General features: G+C 37.7%; 1 protein-coding gene across 2 annotated transcripts in view; it reads right to left on the bottom strand.

Moving 5' to 3' along the window:
• Positions 1-24,955, bottom strand: part of LOC105493650 (DEAD-box helicase 10) — a 274,626-nt gene that overhangs the window by 123,641 nt on the left and 126,030 nt on the right. The gene's annotated exons all lie outside the window — the stretch shown is intronic.

Genomic DNA, 24,955 nt, shown 5'->3' with positions numbered 1-24,955 from the left:
CAAAATGCGAACTGTTCCAGACCATAGCAAGAAAAGTTTCAACAGATTGGCAGGGACAAAAACCTGATGTGAATAGATTCAAAAGAAAATGTAAGATAAGGTAGTGAAAACTATTTAAGCTACTCATTAAAGGAATTCTCTTCCTCATCCTCTGACTTTCATGATGAAGGTCCAGATTTCAATCTAGTGTTATTGAGTCTAAAATTTAGCTATATAATGGGTTACTTTAATATACTAGAATGAATATCTAGTCATCAATTTTTACATTTTCCAGAAAATTAAGGATTATAAAGAATTCTTATCACAGTATATATTAGGAAAAAAATCAAAAGGAATCCAAAAGCATTTTAATAAGCGTTCTCTGAATAAAATGTTATATATCCATTCATACAATGGGACACATGACAGCATTAAATTTAAGCTCTTAAGTATGATATTATAGAAGTATACAGCTGACCCTTGAACCATATGGTTTTGACCTTCGAGGGTCCACTCAGACACAGATTGTTTCCAACCAAATCATACGGAATTTGCAGGATGTGAAACCTGTGTATACAGGTCAACCTTTCACTTACATCAGGTTCTCAGCGCTGACTGGACTGCGGAGCTTGAGTGTGCACAGATTTGGAACCAACCCCCTGCATATGCCAAGGGATAACTGTATTTACTCACTAGACAGCTTTCCCTAGTATTGATAATTTTTTTTTAAAGGCCACAAATCATAATATCATGTCTGCTCTGTAACTTAAAATGTGTTGGGTAAAGGAGTATGTATGTTTGTATACATAGGGAAAAAAGACCCAGAAGTATATAAACTAAAAGGTAATGTTACATCAAAGTATATGAGAGGAATATGCTTGATTTTTGTTTTCTTTGTATTTATTTTTCAAATTTTCAGCAGAAGAGTAAATGAATGGCAACAATTACTATTCATAATAAGATTTGCTGATAAAAATGTTAAAAATAAAGAACATTCCTACTTATACTTCTAGATTAGCTCTAATGTCAATAAAATAAGTCTTTCCTGATTCCACTTTTCTGCCTCATCTCTAACAAGCTGGGCAACGAGCCCTCGTCTATGCTCCCGAGACTGTATCATTAAACTGTCAGTTTCTTAGGATTTATAATCCACTAGATTATTTAATCAATGGCACTAAACATGAGTAATTTGTGGATATTCAGATAAATATTAGCTGATTTCACTTATTCCTATAACAAATATATTGATGTATTATAATCTTCCCCCTAATGATTATTAACTTAATTACAAAGGATCATTTTTCTTTTTAAACTGACATTTGAATATAGAGTCATTCCGAAAGTTTGACTGATTTTTTTTGTTACTCTAAGATTCAAGATTTTAAGCTCAAGATTGTATGAAGCAGAAAATCTCTGATGCTATATTAGTTTTTATATAATGCATTTTACATTTTTATTGCATTCAATCTCCTATGGTAATCTATGATACATAAAAAAGATACGGATACTGGTATGACGGCTTGTCATCCAAAACTGCTAGAGATCAGAGCTGAGAGTGAATTCTCTAAACCTGGGGCTTATCATGCTGTAAAGCTGTAAAATAATAATCACATTTGATTTAGGACCTAAAGTAAAAATCAACATTTCACAAATTATGTTAATTAAAAATGAAAAATGCCATGGTTACAAATAGAGACTAATAAAGGGGAAGAAAAATTCACCCTTTAGACTGCAAATAATCTTTATACAAAAAATTAAAACTGGACAAGGCCATGTTTCATTTACAATACAAAGACCTACCATCTCTTAGTCTATGCCTATACCATCTGACTAGCTAGAGAAATGTAACCTTTCTGGAACACATATTACTCTATACTTCCCGATAAAGCTTTGGGTGGAAGGTAAAGAATAGGGAGAAGGAGACGAAAAAACATCCAGAATCAACCCTTACGGTGGATTGCCCAAATTTACACCACCAGAAGTCTCCAAGTCAAGAAACAAACATAAAAACAGTTTAAGTTCAGAATTTCAGCAAACTCTGATGAGAAATAAGTATGAGTAACACTCTAATACATTTAAACATTATAAACAAACATATACAGATCAATGAAACAGAAAGACCAAAAACAGACCCAAAATACATAAGGTTTTCAGATAAAGTTGACAGGTTAAATCAGTAGAAAAGATTGACTAATGAGCAATATTGGAATAATTGGGTAGTTATATAGAAAAAAATAAAGCTGGATCCACACTTCACATCTTGCAACAGAATTTCAAATGAATCAAAAGCTTAGATGCAAAATATTAAACCATAAAAGTACTAGAATTCTCCCAGGGTTTATTCTTTTATAATATTAGAGTAGTGAAGGCGCTGTTCAACTTTAACATGAAATTTAGAACACACACAAGACAAAATTGGCAAATTCACCAACATAAAAAGTTTAAAAACATGACACAAAACAAATGACAATCTGAAAAACAAAACAAAATCAAGTAATTTGTATGTCCTCAGATTGGAAGCAAAAGATAAATTTTCACAATACAGAGAGCAAATAAAGAGTAAGAAAATTAAGATCGTCAGCCCAATTGGGTAAAAGATATGGACAGTTCCCAGAACAGTCAATATAAATAGCTCACTCATAAAATAAGACATGCAAAGGTAAACTTCACTAAGATAAGAATTCCTTCTTAACCAGAAAAGATAAAGTATTTGAAAAGATGCTGTGTTTGAAGAAAAAGTGGCATCAGATATTGAGTAGAAATGTGAATTAGTGCAACTAACAGTATCTACCGACATTCAAAATTTACATACTCTTTGACTTAGTCATTTCACTTCTAGGAATTTATTCTGTAGGTATTTTTCTTAAACAAATATGCGCTCTTAATTTTTTTCAACATCAGAAAGAAAGTATATTTAGTATTTGTTTCCGTTTTCAAAAACATACATCATGAATTTTGTACCAATTTAGGAGCAACTTGGTACAAATCTGTTCATAAACAGTAAATGTTCGTGGCTTTTTTTCTTTTTGAGACGGAGTCACTCTGTCATCCAGGCTGGAGCGCAGTGGCATGATCTCTGCTCACTGCAACCTCCGCCTACTGGGTTCAAGAGACTCTCCTGCCTCAGCCTCCTGAGTAACTGGGATTACAGACATGAGCCACCACGCCCAGCTAATTCTTGTACTTTCAGTAAAGATGGGGTTTCACCATGTTGGCCAGGCTAGTCTCGAACTCTGGACTTCACGTGATCCACCCACCACAGCCTCCCAAAGAGCTGGCTTACAGGCGTGAGCCACTGCACCAAGCCGATGGCATTTTTTTTATGGCTGCTTTTTTACAATTTCAGAAATCTCCATTTTACATCTTTTAGCACATGCTACAATCAATCTAGTCAACAGTTACGGAAGAACATATATAAGTTGATAAAGAGTAATAATATCTAAGAACTACAAAATTGCAATTCAGTGTTTACTACTATAGCTTAAATATATTAGTGCAGGCAGAGACGTGACATGTCTAATTGGTTGATCAGAAATCTATGAAATACTAATACTCTCCTTCGATTGCACGTTGTTGAGAGATATAATACCATAAAAAATACACAGAATGAAAAAAGTCAACTGAAAACAAAGGCAGTTAATTAACCGACTACATATGTCAATTGTAGCAAGATTCACTGGTGCTGTGTGGCAAAAATTAAGCTTATTTCAAAGGCATAGTATTCAGTGTATTCATGATTTAACAAATCCAAGGAGTTAACTAGATTTTCTAAAAATGTCTTAGTTATTGATTTTGTTGTCTATTCCACAAATAGCATTTAGTTTGCTGGGCAGAGTCTCTAACAACAGCTATATGGAAATTAATGAGCAGGCTGGCTGCAGGCTATCAAAGCAAAGTGATCTATACTTTTCCTAGAAGAAAATCAGGAACATAGTAACATGCTTATATCTAACTAGTACCAGGATTTAAAAAAAAAAAAAAAAAAAATTCAAGTGAACATTAACAAAAAAGATCAAGATCTTCTACATATGTATAATTGCAATACATATAAGAAAAATATAACAAGTGTCTAGCAATAATTAATGCCTATCATGCCTAACTACTCAGCTCTCTTCCCCCCCAATATTTATAATTAATTCCCCTTTCCTGTGTTTCCCTTTTATAATCATCCTTTGATCTATTTGTCCCAACTAACCAAAATTCAGTAGAATCACTTATCATTTCTAGAGTATAAAGCAATGGGAAACTGGTAGGCAGTTAATGACAAAATATTAATTGGACATAGAGTCACAGTCATAGTTTGGAAGATTCTTTCCTACTCTCTGAAAAGGCAAGCATGTTAGGTGATCACTTTTAAACAAATCTCTCTAAGGTTATATAACATTATGTTCAACAAGTTTTCTGAGTTTTTTTGTTTGTTTGTTTGTTTTGAGAAAAAGATACTATACAAATGGTTACATTAAAAAATATTATTTAAATTTAATTATGTGTGATATGCCAGATCACGGCAGAGGATGGTGAATAACTTTTTAATTTGTTTCCTTTTCAAAAATAAATCCTGAGAGATGGGAGTAAGATGAGAGAAAGTTCAGAGAAGAGGTATCATGAAGGCTGTTTTCCTGGAGTATCCTTCCTTACTTGTACCCCAATATCCTTTTACAAGTCCAGTTCAAGTTTCATGAAGGCATTCTTTTGCCCATTCCAATATGCTGACCTTGGATCAATTCCTACCATATAATTTAGCCCTTAACTTTGCAGGTCTTATCACATTTCCTAATTTTTGTACATACCATATATCTCCATAAGGTGACGACTGAATGTACATACAGCCGAAGTCATTACTGTCATCCCCAATATACACACACACTGTACTGGGTACACTGCTGAGTACAAAATGATGGTCAATGTATACTCATACCGTGTATCAAGTGGTCAGCTACGACTGATTCAACAAAATCTAGTGATCTCCTACAAGGGATCACTATGGAAGGTTAAAAAAACAAACATCTCCCTTGGAGAGTTTATATTCCACTAGAGATAGGCAAGGAAAAATGGTAAGAATGTTTAAGTGCTATGACAGTAAGTATACAGCAGAGCAAAGAAGAATGGTGATTGTGTGGTGTGTGTCTAGGGGAGGTGGAAAACGGGTTGGAGGTGAGGTTGGAAGATTCTTTCCTATTCACTGAAAAGGCAACATGCTGGGTGCTCACTTTTAAACAAATCTCTCTAAGGTAATAACATTACGTTTCAATGAGTTTTCTGGGTTTTTCGGAGAAAAAGAGGGTTAAAATTCCTAGGATTTCTAGGGGGGTGTGTGTGTGTGTGTGCGCGCGCGCACGCGCGCGCACACACGCACTTATCACTGACATGTGGGACTAATCCAAAACAAATCACAGGTTCCATGGAACCATAAACATTTATATTTTGGATAAAGCTTGGCTATTTAATCCAGCACCCTCATTTTAGAGATGTGAACCCAATCAATAGGTTGTAAATAAATTTCGCACCACTTTCAACACTGTCACTACTTGTCAACCTCTTCCCCTCATCTTTCTCTCTCACATACACACCACCCCCCACCCCGAGTCCTCCAAACCAAATTTGTAATCTATAAATACAATTGGGTGAAGCATCTCCTATTCTTCTCCACACAGATTGTCATCACGGCTCTCATGAAACATAGTAAGATCAAATAACACCTAATTAAAAAAAAAAAAAAACAATAGGTTCAAAAGGAAGACTGTAAAAACGAACCATCTTTATCCACCCCTCCTGGGGCCCAGCGTTCAGGCTAATATAATTTGCAAGTTCCACTGCATTACAAATACAACAGATGTATATAGATTAGGAAGGAAAACAAATAGCCAGTCCTAATTAACTTTCTCCTTCTCCATGCCCATACAACTTTGAACACTCATTATATTATATCTTGCAGTGAAATTGTGCATCTGTTCAGATGGAATTCAGCCTTAACTCATGCTCCCCAACAAGTACTTTCCACATTAAGAACACTCAAACATTTATGAATGACCTAAGAAACTATGTATTCTGAGCTGCAAAAACTTCTAACAGTAACCATACATAACAGAAGGGTTGCAGATAATGTTGATGGTAGCTTTTTAAAAAATCTTCATGTATTTTTTATGTATTCTTCAAAGCTCATTATTGGTGTATAAAAACCTATCAATTTTTGACATGCCTGCTATACCAAAGATAAGACTAAACCAAAAGGGTAGAACAAATAGATGCAAAAGAGATTTGTTGATTCATTTTGTGAGTGACTACTATGTATGCCAAGCACCATGCCAGACACTGCTGCATATCCAGTGGCTCATAATACTGTGGAGGATACATGCATTAGAATGTGAGCTCCATGAAGGCAGATGTCATCAAGTCTGGGTCTCCAGCCCTTACACATTGCTTGGTATGAGCAGGTAGCTCAATATTTTCTGAAAGAATCAAGCAAATTGAGAGACAGCTCCTCCACACCCCACTCTTACATTCTTACCTTCACCTTTACTGGTATTCACTCCTATTCTTTAATTTTGTTCCTTCCCTTCCCTTTCTTATCCGAAGACTATTAATACCACTGAAATTGAGAGTGTTTCACACGTGCAGAAAGGCTTTACAGAGCACAGCTTGTTATCTTTGTTTCCTGTTTTCACTGTCAGGATACGTATGCTTAAAAAGTCAACCAACACACAAGGAGGGAAGGGGCAGAGTCCCTAACACCACATTCCCTTTATTACCTTATCGTCCAAGCCAAACTACCTCTGAGAGTCTACCTAAAATGTCTCGCATTTTACCGTCTTATTCACCTCTCAATCCAGTGCGATATGGTTTCTGATCCCCACTACTCCACTGAATCAGTGTAATGGCCTACTAAATGTTTGAGTGAATGCATGAAGGACATTTGAACCGGGTGTTAACAGTTATATAAGAGCTTGCATTCTCCATTATTTTAATAGATCGACTAATATATCACTCAAAATTGCCCCAAATAATTATTTTAAGATCAGTGCTAGTAAAAACTAGCATTTCCTGAGGGAAAAAAAAAGTTATTTTCCACTATTACAGTTAGAATGAAGTCAAAACCTTTGCCTTCCTTTTCAATTTGGACATCAAGAATACTACAGACAAATTTCTAAATACTATGTTCAATTATAAAAACTACATACATGCCCTAATTGCAAGCACATGAACGTTCTTTGTGTGTGTATACATTCTTGCCCTTGCCTTCATATTCAATGAAATGTATTTTCACTATACCAGATTTTCACTTTTCACATTTTTGCCATTTTGTTACTTTTTTTTTCTTCTTCTTTTTTTTTTTAAGATGGGCCACCTCAAATCCTTTGCTGGTGAGAGACATGAGCATGGCTGACAGGATGACTGGCTGGGTAGATGAGTAAATCTTTTTCAAAATGTAGCCTGTTGCTTTGCCAAATAGCACATTATCACTGGGATACCAAATGAAGATGGAAACAACCTTAAGGAGTACTGATCACTTATTTTCTGATTTGCAAAACTGGATTTACATACTCCCACGACAGGACATTTCACCCTTATTTCTACAATGTGGCTAAAGGATCTCAAAGGCCAACATCTTTATGGTACTTAAAATTGCTCTGATCTGGTAGCCCAAACTATGTCTAATCATCCTAAAAGTAAGTATTATTCTATTATCAACAAATCCATAAATAAATGTATAAAAGCTACTATTATCCAATATTTGCCCCCCCAAAAACAAATCAATCCTAACCTGCTCAGCATTTTTTGACTTAGAAGTCCAATTACACAGGTAGTCTACATATTACATTCCCAAAGTATCCCCCAACACATGGTTTTCAACAATAGTCACTAGAAGAAAAATTTGTTAAGAAACTCTACATACTCCCATCATTGAAACATTTCTCTTGCTATGCTTTCTCCTTCCCACTTTAACTAAGCTTTTTGTAAAAATAGTCTTCTCCCCTCACTCAAACTAATTAAAATTTCTTCTCATCACTCTATGAAATTAGTCTTTGACCATACTCAAATACATGAGGATGTATCAGAAGGATATTTGTAACTAAAATTTTCTTACCTGACGTATCTACGGCTTCGCACTGTGCCTCAATGCTTCATCCATGGGTTTTCAGAACATGACACTTTTGTAATTTACCTTTCACTTTGCCAGTAACTATGGATCCATTTCTTTTCCTTCATACTATTCCTACTAAAAACCCTGTATTTTGTATTTCAGAAGGTACTATTTCCAGCCTTCTCGCCCTACATTCTACTTTTGTAGAAGATATTTTTATATGACCTCACCTATTACCTACACAAATTACTTTCAAATCCCAAACTCTCTAGTGTTCCAGACCCAGAAAAGTCCAGCTGCCTAACAAGCATTTTCACCTAGATGCCTAGAAGGCATGTCAACCTTACCAAAATATGGAACTCATTATTTTCTCCATAAATATCCTGATATGATTTTTCTGTTCACCACAGTCTGCTACTTTCATTCACATGTTTATTAGACATCTATCACATATGAGGCATTGTCACCACATCTAGTCAATTCATTTTCTTATCTCTCAAAACTTCCCCTCACAACCCACCCCCTAACATCAGTCTCAAATCAATCCTTCTTAACCAATACAAAAAGAGTCCTGCAGTACTCTCTAACCTGGTTTCCTCTTCCTCTCAAGTCTCTCTCACCTGGCTTCACATTGCTACCAGTCACAGCTTAAAATATAACTTTGAACATGTAACATCCTTCCTTATGTTTGCCTGTCACTAAGCAATAAAACCCAAGCTCTTCATAAGGTTTGACCCCAGCCTACGTTTTCCACTTCAATGACTTCCACTATACTCTACAAATCTTTAATTCTCAGACTCAGGTCCAAAACTTAGGAGGCATGCTGGATTCTTCTCTTTCGCTCATCATTTAATTCATTAGGAAATCCTATCAATTCTATCTCAGAAATGTATTTCTGTTACATCCCAGTATCCAGTACCCCAGTCCAAGCTACTGCTTGCCTAACCTAGGACACCTGCTTCTCTTATCCCCAACAGCAGCCAGGGTAAACAGACCAAGATCATATCTTTAACCTGTTCAGAATCCTTCAACTGCTTCCCAAATTAGAGTAAAACACAAACTCCTTACAATAGGCACACAGCCTCATCACTGCTTACCTCTCCAACCTCATCTGACGTATCTATTGCTTCGCACTGTGCCTCAGTGCTTCATCCATGGGGTTTTCAGAACATGACACTTTTCTAATTTACCTTTCACCTTGCCAGTAACTATGGATCCATTTCTTTTCCTTCATACTAGTCCTACTAAAAACCCTATTATTTTGTATTTCAGAAGGTACTATTTCCATACTCATCACTGTCTCTAATCTCTTCACATTGGCCTTCTATTGCTAGATCATACCAATTTGTCTCCCACTGTAAGGCCTTCCCACAGTCTTCCCTCTGTTTAGAATTCTTGCCCACCTCTTAGATGGCTAGCTCCTCCCTAGGCTTCAGTTGGTTCCTTCCCAGTCTTCAGGCCTCAGATCCAATGTGCCCTCTGAGAGAGGTCTTTGCTGGCCACCACATTTAAAGGATCCTCTCCACCACAGTTTGTCTTAGTTACAGCACTCTGTTTATTTCCTTCACACTGCTCACTGTACTGTGGTTTACCTGATTTACTTACTTATTTACTATTTGTGTGTATGCGGCTAACATGGAGCTGCCTTGACGACTACTGTGTGGATTACCCTCATTCTCTGGCTCTATAGCAGAGGGTGTGGCACATAATAAAAGCTCAATGTCGTTCACTACCTGAATGACTGTATGGATATCCTATGTACCAAACAGAATGCCATGAAGTTCGCCATACACACCACACTCTCATGTCTCTATCACAGTATCGAAAATACTTCTAAGGGAAAAGACGTATCTGTTAAAGTCCCTTCCATCCTACTTTTTGTTGTTTTTGTTGCTCTTAATAGAAAAGTTTAGGCCGGGCACGGTAGCTCACACCTGTAATCTCAGCACACTAGGAGGCCAAAGCGGGTAGATCACCTGAGGTCAGGAGTTCAAGACCAGCCTGGCCAACATGGAGAAACCACGTCTCTACCAAAAATAAAAAAATTAGCTGGGCGTGGTGGTGGACGCCTGTAATTCCAGCTACTTGGAAGGCTGAGGCAGGAGAATCGCTTGAACCTGGGAGGCAGAGGCTGTAGTGAGCCAAGATCACACCATTGTACTTCAGCCTGGGCAACAAGAACGAAATTCCGTCTCAAAAAAAAAAAAGGAAAAAAAAGTTTAAAATGTGTAAACAATTTTTAGGAAGATTATGGTTTCTTATAAAAACTTAACATTCGAAAAGATCTGAGTATCAAGGTTTTTCTTCCTTCATTATTAAATAAGTACATTTATTTCAGGAATATAAGTAAATTTAACCCAGAAGTATTTAAAATTAAAGCATCTGTCAACTGTTGTTCATACTGGCATCAACAAACCAAGGATGTAGACACAAGACCCCAAGAAATTTGATATCTCTGATTTTAACCTATATCCAAAATTAAAGGTCACTCCTTTAGGTTGTTAAATTTGTGGTATCAACTCACCAATGTAACACAAGGCCTAGTATTAAGTAGGGGAAAAAATAAAAAATGAAAATGTTCAATGGAAATAAGCAAATAGTCTTGACAAATTCAAGTTAAACTTATTGTGAAATTTAAAAATATCATGTTGCTAAGAATGTATAAATCTGAAAAAATAATTATCTTCTGTATATGCTTATTCTTTTGAGACTTTTATTCTAACCAGAAATTTATCTTTGTACCACTTGCTACTTTAAACAAAAGCAACGATATGAATAATTTTATGAAAATCTTAATGAATAGTGGTGAAGAAAGTTCTGGCTTCCACTGTGGAGGCTCAAACATGTGGTTCTGTCTCACAGAGTGGCAGGGCACAGAAACTGCTGAGTCTCATGAGACAGACCTCATTCTTGGCATGTACACAATCCAGTCAAAATAGCAGCCATGCTGTAACATACTGTTCAATCTAGTCCTCGCATGAACACAATATACAAGCAATAAAATATAACATTTGTAATCACTTGAAGTTTATCTACCATCCATTTATTTCCATCTTGCCTATGGGAGAATGACCCTGAGGTGATGCCCAGCCCCTAGGATCCTGTCTCCTTGTGCTAATGCCCTTGTGTAATCCCCTCATCCTCGGTGTGGGCAGGACCTATAACTATCTTCTAATAAACAGAATATGGTCATGGTGACTGGATGTCACTCCCACAATTAAGTAACATTATATGGAAAGGTGATTAATATATAATACCTCCTCTTCTATATTCCAACACATTGAAGATTAGGGCTTCAACATAAGAATTGGTGCAGGGGGACATTCAGTCCATAGCAAGTGGCCTCCAGCCAACAGCCAGCAAAAAGTGAAGCCATCAGTCATACAGCTGTCAAAAACAAAAATGCATTCTGCCAATGATATGAATGAGCTTGAAAGCGGATTCTGCTCCAGTCAAGCTCCTAGATGAGAAAGCAAACTGGCCAACACTTAACTGCAGCCCTGTGAGACCCTCAGCAGAGGTCCCAGCTAAGCTGGGACCAGACTTCTGATCCAAAGAAAACAAGAGATAATAAACACGTGTTTTCAGTTGAAAATTTTATGGTAACTTTTTTTGGAGGGTTCTTTTGTTTTTTTGGTTTTTTTGTTTGTCTGTTTTGAGACAGGGTCTCACTCTGTCACCCAGACTGGAATGCAGTGGTGCAATCGGCTCACTGCAGCCTCAACCTCCCAAGCTCAAGAAATCATCTCATCTCAGCCTCCCAAAGTAGCTGGGAACACATGCAAACACCATCATACCTGGCTAATTTTTTTTTATTGTTTTGTACAGATGGGTTTCAATATGTTGACCAGGCTGACCGCAAACCACCCCTATGCTCAAGCAATCCTCCCACCTCAGCTTCTCAAAGTGCTAGTATTACAGGCACCAGCCAACATGCCTGGCCTTTTGGTAACTGTTTGCACAATAGGTTATTAGTAAGTTGACTAGGAACTGCTCTCTAGTTTGATTTGTTATTTCTTTGTTGGACTGATGGACAGTGCCCTCAATAAATGCTTATTGAATTAACTACAAGAACCAGGTCTTTCTAGCCACTTACTTACATTTCAAACCTATGATAACAAAACAAGCAAAACTAAAAATAAGAGAACAACTAGAAACTGCCCTGGAAACAGGCCTATTTCAGCAGTGCCTTACTCTAAAAGGGATGAGAGAACCCAAAAGTGAAGAAATGTCAAAGAAATGGGATTGTTTCATGTAACCCTCATAGGACAGCAAAAGGAAAACAGTCCAGAGGCAACCAAAGGTACTCATTTCCAACACATGAGCATTTGCTTTATTTTTCAGATTCCTTTACCTACAGATTACTTTATAAACAATAGATTAAAAAGTGTTTTCTGCTAAAATACCAGAAATTGACTTATCTAAAAAAAAGAACAAAAATTACACATTAAGTATATTTTACATGAATTCAATTCAATTTATATACATATGTCTCAGAGATATAATGAAGAAAAACAGCAATGATCAGGAAGAACAAAGGTTTTTTGTTTTTTTTTTTTTAAACAGAGTTCCGCTCTTGTTGCCCAGGCTATAGTGCAATGGCACGATCTCGGCTCACTGCAACCTCTGCCTCCCAGGTTCAAGCGATTCTCCTGCCTCAGCCTCCTAAGTAGCTGGGATTACAGGCCACGCCCGGCTAATTTTTTGTATTTTTAGTAGAGACGGGGTTTCTCCATGTTGGTCAGGCTAGTCGCAAACTCTCAACCACAGTGATCCAACCACCTCGGCCTCCCAAAGTGCTGGGGTTACAGGCGTGAGCCACTGCACCCAGCCTGAAAAAACAAAGATTAAGGTTCCAAGGTTCTAAAAAAAATACTGCTGTTAAGTAATATTGTTCACCTGGGTGGAAATGACCCTGAGTAACAAAGGTAGCAGCAAGCTTGCAATATTGAATAAAGTCTGATATATTGAAAGAATGCTGCTGGCAAAGGATCATTAATTTGAAAAGTATGAAAAAAAGAAATTGTGAAATAAGCAGCCAAAAAAACAAAACAAAACAAAACAAAAGCTGCTGGAGACAGCATGTATCTGTAATTGTAGAGTATAAGGTCTGCAGAATACATTCAACTCCAATTGCCTTCTCTGGGAACTATGCTTTTTCCTTGTTCCTACATTGGATTTAGAAAATGGTGGCTGCAAACATTTAGCTTTATAGATTGCTTGGACTGATAGTTCTTCAGAGTTGTATCTACACCCTAGTCTGGGGGATTGGTATAATTAAATTTACTTTCCATATGTAAAATTGGTTCTGGTCAAATCTACAAAGATAAATTCATGAAACAGGTATCATGGGTTAGTATATTTTCATTCAGAAATTCACTATGTTAACAGGAGGGATGGCGGATTTTCACCAAAGCATACATAGGAAAAAAATAAGAGTACATACCTGTCTTTTTCCATGCAATGGAAACAACTCACTCTGGGAAACTTTTTTGTTTTGGGAGGGTTTGTTTGTTTTGGATAACTTAGTCTCAGAGAAAAGTTTCAGAAAATTACAAAAGAACAGCAACTTATTGTAAACATGACAGAGCCAGAAAAGAGAAATAATATATATCTGAGGGAAAATAATAGGCTGCTATTGTAACCATAAATTTTGTCAAAGATATCAGACGCCTCACCTTTCTTATGCATAAACGAAAGACTAATAAAAACATAAATGATTGCTTCAAAGAAAAATTCCAACCACCTGACATATTTTCAGTCAGTTTTTGTTGGATTTCATACATTTTCAGTTACATAAACTCACTCTTAAAGGTTAAGCATCCCAAATCCCAAAGCCAAAAGTCTCCAAAACGTGCAGGATACTTGAAGGAAATGCTCATTGGTGCATTTCAGATTTCAGATTTTTGGATTCTGGATGGTGAACTGGTAAATATAATGCAAATATTCCAAAATCAAAAAATCCAAAACCCAAAGCACTTGTGGTCCCATGCACATTAGATAAGGTTTAATCAACCTGTACATCCTGTTCCAGACGTACTCCTGAGTTTTCTGGACAAAGTAGTGATGGGTTCCACCTGATCAGCCACAAGACACACACACACACACACACACACACACAGAGACACCAGTCACTTTCTCTCCCCCTCCCTCTTCCTCCCCCTTCTCCTCCTTTTAAAAAAAAAAAAAAAAAAAAAAAAAAAAATTACAAATAGGCTTACTGGAACAGTGCTATGTTGAGAATTTCTATACTTTTCTTTTTCCAGTGTTGTATTTTAAAAAGGAGTTTCCTTTGAATTAATAGTTATCCCTAAAGAAGATACTCAAGATAATCATTCTATTAATTGTGGTGAAAGACAGTTAATAGCTGATAGTATATACCTTGATTAAGAGCATAGATTTTGGTGTTTAAAAAAATACCTTGATTAAGAGCATAGATTTTGGTGTTTAAAAAAAAAAAAAATCTGGATTTGAATTCTAACTTTACTATTTACTAGTTTTTATTTAGCACAGTGTCTAGCACACAAAACCATCCCCAAATTCTTTATGAAGAACAGGGGAAGAGGTCACTGCTTTCTGGGGACAGATGCATTATAAAGTGGTGAAAAGAAAGTAGGAAGGAATTGGGGAGATACGAGGTTAGGAAATTTGCTTATGATCAGGATATAGCACATAGTGTAGTCAGGATTCACAGGTCTTCTGACCTCTCATCTTGCAGACTTTTCTTTACACACGACAAGCTACTTACAACCTTGGAACAGTTTAACATTTCACAAGTTCAGAACTTTGAAAACATGTTTCCAAAACATACTCAAAAGTACACAGATACTATCTCAAGCATTAAGGAGGAGAGAAAGACAAGCCAACAGAATAGAAAACTACTAGCTGATTCTATGACAGTTTACAAAATATCAAACCTGTTGTTTCTCTTCACAGGTTAGGCAGGTAAGGAGATATAATGATAAATTTTTTTGTTGTATTCTAATATTGTTAGAATACCACAGTCCAGCTAAGTATTTTCTTGACAAAACTGAAACAATCATATTCTTGCATTCGGAACACCCATTCTAACACTCCAAAGCACACACTCTAACTACAGGGCCTCTTCTATGAAGACAAGATACACTATCCTCATCCTCCCGAGTCTGAGAATGAGGAAATTGTATCTGAGTAGTCTGGTTCTGCCAATTTAAAGAGTCACCTCTTTGTGAATTTACGCGTATATTAATACTTAACAAAATGGCAGATAACAAACAACAACCAATATGCATTTCCATCTCTACATACTGGAAAGATAGGAATACAAGAAGAATGGAGAAAATTCTTCATCACCTAGGCAAACAATCATTTGTAGATCAAACACTCAAAGGATAAGTGAAAATCATAATATATAGTGAAAATCATCAACTAAGAAAATGGAAATGGATATCTATAAAGGCAATAACATATTATTCAAATAAATAGTTCAACAATATGTGTGCCCAATGAAATTAAGCAAAAGCATCATCTCACACAGTTTCCCATATTGATTGTCAATTAATCAACAAGAGTTTGACTTACAAATGTGGCACTGGAGGTTCCAAAAGTTCGTAGCAATAGGTTGTCATTAGGAGCTTTAACTCTGTTCTAGGCAGGTAAAGCACCTACACAGGTAACAAGAAACAAGTGCTGGAGTGTGATAGATACACAGCCAACTGGAGAACAAGGCAGTATATGTTAAGATGTTCATTTTAAGGAAGAACATAATGTAAAAATAAGTTAGGAAAGGAAATGAAGCTGGGAGGAGTGGCACGCACGCCTGTAATCCCAGCTGCTCGGGAGGCTGAAGTGGGAGAATCATGTAAGCCCAGGAAGTGGAGGCTGCAGTGAGCTTTGGAGGCTGCAGTGAGCTATGATGGTGCCACTGCAGTTCAGCCTGGGTAACAGAGAGAGGCAGACTCCATCTCTTAACAACAACAAAAAAAGGGAAATGAACAACTTGAACTATAGTCATGCAGAACTAGTTTTAGGAAGTCAGCATAATCTATTCCACTAATATTTACTGAACATCAACTCTGTTTCAGGCATGGTACTGAATCCTGGGATATAAGAATAAATGAGACAAAGTTCTACAGATGCCCAGTCTGATGGAAAAGTTGATACTACAAACGAATAGTTACAATAAAACAAATGTTCCAGAGGAGGATGAAATCTCTGCAAGGTCAAAAGAAGGAAACACTCAAACTAGACCTTTCTCAATGGGGAGTCTGCAAGAAAATGAACACTTAATGCCCTAAAGCATCCACTGAAGGTCATGAATTAACTTCTTTCACATCTAGAATGTTAATATTCATGTACCAACCTTGGGAAAACTAAGAAAATAGTCACTCAAATAATCATTGTCTGAGTGAGGTTCAGATGAAGAACCTGGCAGACAAAGGTTGCAATCAACTAGTCAGATTCCACTCAAAGAAACAAGAACATGGTATTCCAGGGAGAGAGAATATTTGTTACGTTAGGACAAGGCCAAAATATACATGCCACGTCTGGAAAATTATCAGTCATTTGATGGGGATGCAGGGAGGGGTGAAAGTGAGTGAGGAGTCAATTAGAATCTGGTGAAAGAGAGAATAAGAAATTTAGTTTTCAATCAGATCATAAAGCACGCTAAGGACTTCGGAATTCACATTTAGGAAAAAGGAGAATACTCTGTGTATGTGAAGTGATCAGAGTTCTTCTAAAGAACTTCTTTGGATGGTTCAGATCACAAAAGCCAAGACCTAACCCCTTCAGGAGACTATCATATCTACCACTCAGGAAATAGAAAAATAAGTGTTCCATCCAAATTAGAGCCTCGATTTTATTACATTAAAAAAGCTTCATTAAATAATCAAAGTAAACTTTGTCATTCACATTTCTATCAATAATTAACAGAACTCCAAAAAAATACACATTTTTCATATTGACTGGTTTATCACGATTTCAAAAAATATTTACATTACAGTTTTAACAGGCTTTCGGTGAAAAGACAGATATCATGAAGACTGTAAAGAAAAAAAAGATTCCAAAAATAAGTTATTGAATCACCATGCAAAGTTAAAACTTAAGAAGCCCCAAAATCTTTTCTCCCCTACCCTACCTGCAACCTGCAGTAATCCTTCTCAGACACCAAATACACTAACATCCTCAACCCTCTTCCCTTAAAAACAAAAAGCAAAAGCAAACAAACAAAACCGCTCTTAAAAAGAGATTTGATATTCAACCTTAAAAAGGGAAGAAATTCCGATACATGCTACAACAGGGAGAATATGAGGCTAAGCGAAACAAGCCAGTCACAAAAAGACAAATACTGTACGATTCCATTTTATATGTGGTATCTAGAGTAGCCAAATTCATAGAAACAGAAAGCAGAATAGTGGCTGCCAAGGACTGACAGGAGGAGAAAATCAGGAATTACAGAGTTACTGTTTAAAACGTACAGAGTTGCAGTTTTGCAAGATAAAAAAATTTCTGGAGATAGGTTGTACAACAATATGAATATATTTACCTATCGAACCACACACTTAAAGACAGTTAACATGGTAAAGTTTACATTACATGTGTTTGACAAAACTTAAAAAGATCAGAAAACTTCATTGAAATTGAAATGATGAATAACTAAGGATGAGCACATGTCCCAAGAAGATAAAACCAAAAGAACGTTTATTGAAGACTAAGAGGTTAAAGTTCTTTCTTCTGTAAGCATTGAATGTTTAGGGGCAAAATGATACAATCAAAATGCTCATTAAGGAAGATTACTGTGAGAGCAATACATGAAAATAGATGGAAGTGAGAGCGGAAGACAGGGAGTCAAGTGACAGTTTTAGAAAAATGGAAAAACATAAGAGAATTAAAGGGTTGAGTTCAAAGAGGAGACTGCGGTTTCTAGCATGGGTAAGAGGAAGGATGCAGCCTGCACTCTGCTCCCTTGGGATCATTTTTGAGGAATGGCTGAACAAGCAGACAAAGGGGTAACAAACTGTACAAGGTGCAGAATGAGGCCCAGCTTACTGCTCTTCAGCCCCCAGGCCATTTGTCAGAAATCAAAGAATTGTTTTATTTATTTATACCTTTCCTCATCTGGGAAAGATTTGAAAAGGTCAGCAAATAACCACTTTTGTGTTACTTGCTGTTGGTCAAGCACAATAGAAGTATTTACACTCCCTGGAAATTTAGCTGCTGCGATAAAGACATGGCTCTCCTTACAAATTATATGATAGATGCAATTCTGAAAGATTTTAAAATGAAATTATAACTCTGGTCATATGCTGAAGGTACTAAGTAAGCCCTCTTTACTAGATAGAGCTCTAACTCCTAGAGTGAGTCTTTTTGTAATACAAATCATTTATTGGCCGGGCACAGTGGCTCATGCCTGTAATCCCAGCACTCTGGGAGGCCAAGATGGGCAGATCACGAGGTCAGGAAATCGAGACCATCCTAGCTATCACGGTGAAACTCTGTCTCTACTAAAAGTACAAAAAATTAGCCAGGTGTGGTGGTGGGTGCCTGTAGTCCCAGCTACTTGGGAGGCTGAGGCAGGAGAATGGCGTGAACCCGGGAGGCAGAGCTTGCAGTGAGCCGAGATTGCGCCACTGCACTCCAGCCTGGGTGACAGAGCGACTCTGTCTCAAAAAAAAAAAAAAAAATCTATTTTGTTATATCTTAGGGTGGATTCCTCTGCATTCATCTCTACTGCAGCTTGGGAGAAAGATTTGGAGTAAGGCTAAAAGAATGCCCTAAATCAGATGAAAGTATTGTCTTACTCCATTTTACGCTGCCATAATTGAATACCACAGACTAATGTATAAAGAACAAAAGTTGAGGCTGGGCACGGTGGTTCATGCCTGCAATCCCAGCACTTTGGGAGGCCAAGGCGGATGGATCACAAGGTCAAGAGATCAAGACCATCCCCAACAATGGTGAAACCTCGTCTCTACTAAAAATACAAAAATTAGCTGGGTATGCTGGAACGCACCTGTAGTCCCAGCTACTCAGGAGGCTGAGGCAGGAAAATCACTTGAACCCGGGAGGCGGAGGCTGCAGTGAGCTGAGATTGTGCCACTGCACTCCAGCCTGGCAACAGGGCGAGACACTGTCTCAATTTAAAAAAAAAAAAAAAAAAGGAAAAAATTTAAAAAAAGAAGAGGAGGAGGAAGAGGAGGAACAGGAAGAGGAGAAGGAGGAGGAGGGGGGAGGAGGAGGGGGGAGGAGGAGGAGGTAGAAGAGGAGGAGGAGGAGGAAGAAGAGGAGGAGGAAGGGGGAGGAGGAGGAGGAGGAGGAACAACAACAACAACAAACAACAACAACAACAACAACAGTAGTTTATTTCCTCACACTTCCAGAGACTGGGAAGTACAAGATTAAGGTGCCAATATCTGATGAGGGCCTTCTTGCTGCATTATAACATGGTGAAAGGCATCACACAGGTGAAAGAGAAAGCAAGAAGAGGCCAAACGTGTCCTTTTACAGGAAACCCACTCACACAATGGTAGCATTAATCCATTCATGTGGGCGGTGCTCCCATCACTGAAACACCTCTTAAAGGTCCCACCTCCAACCCTTCCCTCCACATCAGAGATCAAGTCTCCAACACAAGAACTTTGGAGGACACATTCAAACAAAAGCATGCATTAAAAAGGCTATGCTCTCTTTACATACCAAAGGAAATAAGACCAGAATTCACTTCAAGTATATTAAGAATGTGAATAAAGTTCAAATATTTATACAACATTATAAAGACAGCTTTTAGATTAAAAAGGCAAGATTTGTCATCCCAGATAATAAAAATCTTTCTGTGCCATTTTAGCTATCGAATTCTATAGGGGATAGACATAAGAATAAATCAACTTATGGTAGTTTCTTACTGAGTACAATTTAATTCAAGACTCAGTGGAAGAAAAATAATAACAAATTTGTCCCCAAAAGCATATGTCTGCTGGAAGATGAAGGGATAAAACACAAGCATACAGTCAATTAGAACACAAGAGTTCTGTCATCACAGAACAAAAATGTAACACAGAAGACCAATGAAGCCACAATTGGCTCTGTGAAATGTCAGTAAACTGATGTCTTTTCTTCTGAATCAGGAAAAAAGACAACAAAGACAATTAGCAATATCGGGGCGGGGGGCAGAGAGAGAGAGAGAATCACCACAGATCATACAGGCATTAAAAGCATATTATAGGAACACTATTAACAGCTTCATATCAACAAATTTGGTGATTTAGATGGAACGAACAAATTCATTGAAAGGTATAAACTATTGAATGTTGTTTAAAAAGAAACTGAACACTTCTATACTTATTAGAAAAAAATCAATTTGTTATTTAAAAACCCTCCTACAAGTGTTAACTAGTTCAATCATTGTGGAAGACAGTGTGGCAATTCCTCAAGGAACTACAACTAGAAATACCATTTGACCCAGCCATCCCATTACTGGGGATATTTACCCAAAGGATTACAAATCATGCTACTATAAAGACACATGCACACGTATGCTTATTGCAGCACAATTCACAATAGTAAAGATGTGAAACCAACCCAAATGTCCATCAATGATAGACTGGATTAAGAAAATGTGGCACATATACACCATGTAATATTATGCAGCCATAAAAAGGATGAGTTCATGTACTTTGTAGGGACATGGATGAAGCTGGAAACCAACATTCTGAGCAAACTATCGCAAGCACAGAAAACCAAACACCGTATGTTCTCGCTAACAGGTGGGAAATGAACAATGAGAACACTTGGACACAGGGCAGGGAACATCACACACTGGGCCTGTTGTGGGGTGGGGGGTTGGGGGAGGGATACCATTAAGAGAAATACCTAATGTAAATGATGAGTTAATGGGTGCAGCACACCAACATGGCACATGTATACATATGTAACAAACATGCACATTGTGCACATGTACCCTAGAACTTAAAGTATAATAAAAAAAAATAAAAGCAAAATAAAAATAAAAACCCTCCCACAAAAAAAAAAAAAAAAAATCGGGCCCAGACAATTTGGAAAAAAAAAAAAAAGAATACCACTACACTAACTTTTGTAAAACACAGAAGCAGGAATACCTCCCAAATCATTCTGAGTCAAACATTACCAAGAACAAAACCAGACAAAGACATTACAAAAAAAGAGAAAACTAGGCCAGGTGCAGTGTGGCTCACACCTGTAAATCCTAGCACTTTGGGAGGCCAAGGTGCGCGGATCACTTGAGGCCAGGAGTTCAAGACCAGCCTGACCAACATGGTGAAATCCTACCTCTACTAAAAATACAAAAATTAATCAGACATGGTGGCACGTGCCTGTAATCCCAGTTACTGGGGAGGCTAAGGCAGGAGAATCACTTGAACCCGGGAGGCGGAGGTTACAGTGAGCAGAGATGGTGCCACTGCACTCCAGCCTGGGTGACAGAGTGAGACCCTGTCTCAAAAAAAAAAAGAGAAAACTATAAAGGAATGGTTTCACAAACATAGGTGTAGAAGTCCTTAAAATATCTGCGAAGTGAACCAAGCTGCATATAAAAAGAATCATGGTCAAGAGGGGTACATGCCAGGAAAGAAAAGTTGGTTTAACATTCAAAAACCAGAAAACACCATTAACTACATTAACAAACTCCCCACTAAAAATAAAGGATTGTCTTAATAATGTAAAAAAGGCATTTGACAAAATTCAACACCCATTCGTGATTTTAAAAATACTGAACAGAAGGAAATGGAACTTACTCAACTTGATAAAGGACACCTCCAAAATTCTACATGTAACATCCTAGGTAACACTGAGATACTCAGTACTCTAAGATGAGAAAAAAGGCTGTTGCCATTTCTAGTCAACATTGTATTAGAGGTCTTAGTGCAATAGGGCAAGAAAAAGAAACAAAAGGCATAGAGATTGGTAAGGATGACCAAAAACTATCCTTATTCAAAGATTACATAACTGTCAATTTGAAAATTCTTTAAAAACCTACAAAAAAGCTACTAAAGCTAGTATGGAGATCTCTCCAAAAAAACTAAAAATAGAACTGCTACATGATCCAGCAATCCCACTAGTAGGTATTCATCCAAAGAAAAAGAAATTAGTTTATCAAAGGGAAAAGTGCACTCCAGTGTTTATTGCAGCAAGCACTATTCACAATAGCAAAGATATGGACTCAATCTATGTGTCTATCAAGGGATGAATGGATGAAGAATATGCGGTATACACAATGGAATTATTAGTACTATCCAGTCATTTAAAAAATGAAATCATATCATTTGCAGAAACATGGATGGAACTGGAGGTCATTATGCTAAGTGGCATAAACTAGGCACAGAAAGACAAATATCCCATGTTCTCACTCGTGTGAGAGTAAAAAAAACACTTATCTCACGGAGGTAAAAAATAGAATGACAGTTATCAGAAGCAGCTGGGAAGGGTGTCTGTGAGGAGAGAGGGAGATAAAGAGAGGTTGGTTAATGGGTGCAAATATATGGTTAGACAGAAGGAATAAGATAAACGTACTGTTGGAAGAAATAAGTTCTAATGACTAGAAATACCATCTGACCCAGCCGTCCCATTACTGGGTATATACCCAAAGGATTATAAATCATTCTGCTATAAAGACACATGCACACATATGTTTACTGCAGCACTATTCACAATAGCAAAGACTTGGAACTAACCTAAATGTCCATCAATGATAGACTGGATTAAGAAAATGTAGCACATGGCCGGGCGCGGTGGCTCAAGCCTGTAATCCCAGCACTTTGGGAGGCCGAGACGGGTGGATCACGAGGTCAGGAGATCGAGACCATCCTGGTGAACATGGTGAAACCCCGTCTCTACTAAAAAATACAAAAAACTAGCCGGGCGAGGTGGCGGCGCCTGTAGTCCCAGCTACTCGGGAGGCTGAGGCAGGAGAATGGCGTGAACCCGGGAGGCGGAGCTTGCAGTGAGCTGAGATCCAGCCACTGCAACTCCAGCCCGGGAGACAGAGCGAGACTCCGTCTCAAAAAAAAAAAAAAAAAAAAAAGAAAATGTAGCACATATACACCATGGAATACTATGCAGCCATAAAAAAGGATGGGTTCATGTCCTTTGTAGGGACATGGATGCAGCTGGAAACCATCATTCTCAGCAAACTATCGCGAGAACAGAAAACCAAACACCGCATGTTCTCACTCATAGGTGGGAACTGAACAATGAGATCACTTGGACACAGGAAGGGGAACATCACACACCGGGGCCTGTTGCGGGGAGGGGGGAGGGGGGAGGGGGGAGGGAAAGCATTAGGAGATATACCTAATGCAAATGACGAGCTAATGGGTGCAGCACACCAACATGGCACATGTATACATATGTAACAAACCTGCACGTTGTGCACATGTACCCTAGAACGTAAAGTATAATAAAAAAATAAAATAAAAATAAGTTCTAATGTTTGATAGCAGAGTAGGGTGATTATAGTTAACAAGAATGTATCGTGTATTTCAAAATATGTCACAAGATACAAGGTTAGTATACACAAATCATGTTTTTATTTCCATATAGAAGCAATACACAGTTGGAAACTTGTTTTGTTTTGTTTTGTTTTTGAGACAGTCTCACTCTGTCGCCCAGGCTGGAGTAAAGTGGCACGATCTCGGCTTATTACAAGCTCCACCTCCTGGGCTCACACCGTTCTCCTGCCTCAGCCTCCCAAGTAGCTGGGACTACAGGCGCCTGCCACCACGTCGGGCTAATTTTTTGTATTTTTAGTAGAGAAGGGGTTTTACCGTGTTAGCCAGGATGGTCTCAATCTCCTGACCTCGTGATCTGCCCACCTCGGCCTCCCAAAGTGCTGGAATTACAGGCATGAGCCACTGCGCCTGAACACCATTTATAACAGGATGAAAAATATGAGTTAATTCCAGCACACTTGAAATTTACCTGAAATGTTTTTGGTGAAGTAAAGGTGTACCTACTTGGCACTAGACCCCTGGGTCAAGTCGTGAAATATATTCCTTAATAGTGTTGCTTTGTACTAATATATCCAAGTCGAGTTTTAGGGCAGTTTGTACCAGCTTGTCAGCAATGTTTACCGATAAAAGTGAGGATTTGCTGATTTGCATCTGATCTCATTGAAATCTACCAGAGGGCTGTACCACTGGGACTCATTATGTGAAAGAATATGCCTATTTGGTCAACAGGGTATAATGAGTCCCAGCTTTGAATCCATTTTGCACTTCCAGGTTCTGTGCACATATCAGTGGATTGTCACCTGAGAGAAAAAGAGTGGCTGCATGGCCAACAAAGAGAATAATTAGAGGTCATGCTCAGTCCCTCTAGACCCCTTGCTATTAGGGAGCCTTTGCCTATGACGCATATCTTTAATGCTCTAATCCTGTTGCTGTATTGCATCCTTTTCCTATAATAAGCCATCGACTTCTAGACATGGTCATTTTGGATCTTTTGAGTTTTCTTTAGTAACTGAATCCCACTGGTTGCCAATTAAATTTAACAAACTCTGTACATGACACATACAATGAAAACAACTAAACACTGCTTTGAAAAACTTTTAAAACCACCCAAATGAATGGAAATATAGGATCAGCAAACAGTATTTTCAAGATGTCAGCAACTTGATCAATATTAGTAATTCCCCAAGAATTCTAGCACTTTTCATAGTAAGTAAAGGTTTATTACAAAATGTATATGGAAGTGAAAAGAACCTAGAATAACCAGAACTTTGTAAAAAAAAAAAAAAAGACCAAACGTTGAAGGACATACACTGATTTCAAGATTGATTATAAAGCTACAGTAATCAAGAGAATATCAGCATAAGGATAGACAGATAATCAAATGAATAGGATATATACTCCAGGAAGAGAAGTGTATTCATATGAATATGAA

The sequence above is a fragment of the Macaca nemestrina genome, chromosome 12, assembly GCF_043159975.1.
Source record: "Macaca nemestrina isolate mMacNem1 chromosome 12, mMacNem.hap1, whole genome shotgun sequence".
NCBI classification, from domain to species: domain Eukaryota; kingdom Metazoa; phylum Chordata; class Mammalia; order Primates; family Cercopithecidae; genus Macaca; species Macaca nemestrina.
Note: the sequence above shows the minus strand (reverse complement) of the source record. Positions and strands in the feature narration are given on the sequence as shown.